A 2,867-nucleotide genomic window follows, 5' to 3' on the forward strand; every position below is an offset into this window, starting at 1 on the left:
ACAGCTCTGGAGGTGAGGAAACACTCGTGAGCTGCAACTAGGACGAAGGAAATTGGTTATTGATTGAGAAACATGACAGAAAGTGAGTTTCCTGCTGGAGTTTAGCAAGCCGAGTGGGAAGCTTCACGTGTTTTCCTCTAGATATGGTGCTAGACGTCGAATCCTGGAACCTGTTACAGCAGCTCATCTGATATTGTGTGTACAAAATACTTGATTTAAATGTATCGACAGAACTTTAATTGCACTGTTATGGCGTCTTTTTTCCTCAGACTCGCAGGCAAATGCATTATTAGACAAGTGATGAGAGAAAAAAAAGGGAATTGATCCTGAACGTCAAGGGAAGAGAAAGAAAATGTATCTCTGTGGACGCAATCGCCTTGTTTTTGTTTGTGTTGTTGTGCCTTGTGGACGCCTGTTGAACACTGTGGTGAAGGATGGGCAGCGTCACTTGACTTTACAGATTTATCTCGCTTTATATAGATTTTTTTTTCAAAACCGAAGGAGTTCATGCAGTGGTTTGGATTTTGGCTCATCAGTGAGGATTTTCATTGCTTGTAAAATTACGGAAAAGTGAGACGGTTGGATTGAAAGTTTTACTTGTAACAAAAGGTAAAATATGAGTTTTTTTGGGGCGGAATGTAGTTTGCCATGTTGAAGTGTGAAAGGGATTTAGTTGGGAGTCCCGTCGGGGCTCATGTGAACGGTGTTGAACTAAACTTTAAACATTTAAGAGAACAGAAAAAAGCAGGTGGGTTTTACAGCAGGGAAATCTGAGTCGTGTAAAATGTCGTCCTCGGGGTGGAGATGTTCCCTCGTCTTCCTCAGCGTCGAGTCTTCACCGCTCGTTGGTTTTTCTGTCAGCATGCTCCCTTGTCTTCTATTTTCAAGTTTGCACACTTTGATTTATCCTGAGTTTTCTTTCAAATAAAAAAAAAGTGTGGAAAAGATTAACCGAAAAGCACCACAGACCTTCTTCCTGCTTCACTCTTGGGAGAAAAGCAGTTGGATTTGATGTGAAGAAAAACACACTTTTTCTCACTTGGAGCTTACAGAATGTGCTACCACATACATTTAAGCTCAATGGGATGTAATCGAGCGGATGATTTTGAAGCCGATCTATCCCTCTGCAGAGTGAAGTAGCAAGGATTCAGAAGCAGGGAGGAAACTTGTGTTAAATTGAAGGTTTGGTTGGGAACTCTGTCTACTGTAGCAGCCACTTTGGCAGAAAACCAACCAAGTCTTGCACTGTAGTCTAAAAATGGAATTGGCTGGCGAAATGGTAAAAATAAGTTTTGAATTGACATCGGATTCATAAAACTGCAATTGTGAGACGTTAAAAGCAGGTTTTTTTGGAGCGTGACAGTTTCCTCCCTTGAGTGCTTGAATTTAATCTCTTCTTAAGTTATCACAGATGCAAAACAACCATACAAAAAAAAACACTGTACTATACACAATATCTGTTTTTTTAGGGAAACAAACACACGATGTGAGACCTTGCATGTCTCGCTAAAGTCTTCCTGCAACAAGAAGCATTCTGGGTAATCCCACTAAGAGAAAACAGCCCATCTGAGGGCTTCGTTAAAGAAAAAAGCCTGCTCATAGCTGCTTTTGATTTGGACGTAAAGTTCTTGAGTTTGCTTAAAAAAATAGATATATTTTTTGGACTTTTCTTTTTGAAGGACTGAGATGCACTTGGATGGGTTGATGTTGTTTTTTTCTCATAAGTGGAAACGGTTAAAAATAAATCAAAATGCACCATATCCACGTATTTATAAACCAATGCTGTTTATTCCATGAGAAATATCATTACGTTTTTTGTTTTAGGGAGATGAAAATACATAGGGATGCATTGAGATCTCTATTTAAATGCAAAATGTAAAAAAAAAAGGAAGTGTCCATCCAGTGTTTGAGAAACTTGAATTTTATTTAAACTTGAAAAATGACTTTGCCTTAACTTTTATACAAGACAAGCATTGAGTTTATTTCTTTTCACACAAAAAAAATTCCCCAAATGTTAACAAAGCGTGACACGTGGAAAATATTTAGACGTCACAAGTCTTACTGAGAGAGAAAGAGAAAGAAAGAGGACTAATCGAGCAGCGTTTTATTTTTTACCCGGTTTTGTAAAATGTACGAGTAAATTTTTTCTTGGAATTTTTTTTTTTTTTTTTTTTTGAGGGGGGGGGAAAAACATAAAACCTTGTACATGCAAAACTAGTCAATACTGTATTAAATGTGTGCACTTTGAAGTGTGTGCTTTGCTTGTACAGTTGTAAATACTCAGAAAAATATAAGAGGTACCGTAAAAATGATTATAAAAAAATATATTGATCTCGTAATGTCGCTATCGAGCTGGATGTAGGATATACAACAACAAAAAAACGTAATATTGTGCTTTTTTATTTTTAGTTTGGGTGTCGGAGTTTAAATTCTGCTCCTCTCTGCAGGGTGGGCAGCTCGTCTGATTGTACATTTTTTTGTTGTCTTTCATTCCATTATTTTTGTATACCCCCCTCCTCACTGTGCACTAATTGGAGAGCCTGTGGTACTGACAGCATTATTAATGAACCCTTACAAATCTGCGTGTCCACCAACATCCTCTTTTTTAAAGCTCTGGCTTCCTTTTTCTTTTACGCTGGAATTTTTTGTTTTAACCACAATAATCTAGAAGTTTGATTACTGAAGAAAGAAAAAAAAAAGAAGCACTACATGTCAGATTTTTAGGCGTCACTGTGCAGCAAAGTATTTCTGACATCTCTAAATGTCCTAATACCAAGAAGATTAATAAGGCTAGTATTAACACTACACTAATACTGAATATCTATGATTATGACACGCTCATACCACAGTTTATAATCAGCATTGCG

The sequence above is a fragment of the Gymnodraco acuticeps genome, unplaced genomic scaffold (assembly GCF_902827175.1).
Source record: "Gymnodraco acuticeps unplaced genomic scaffold, fGymAcu1.1, whole genome shotgun sequence".
Classification (NCBI taxonomy): domain Eukaryota; kingdom Metazoa; phylum Chordata; class Actinopteri; order Perciformes; family Bathydraconidae; genus Gymnodraco; species Gymnodraco acuticeps.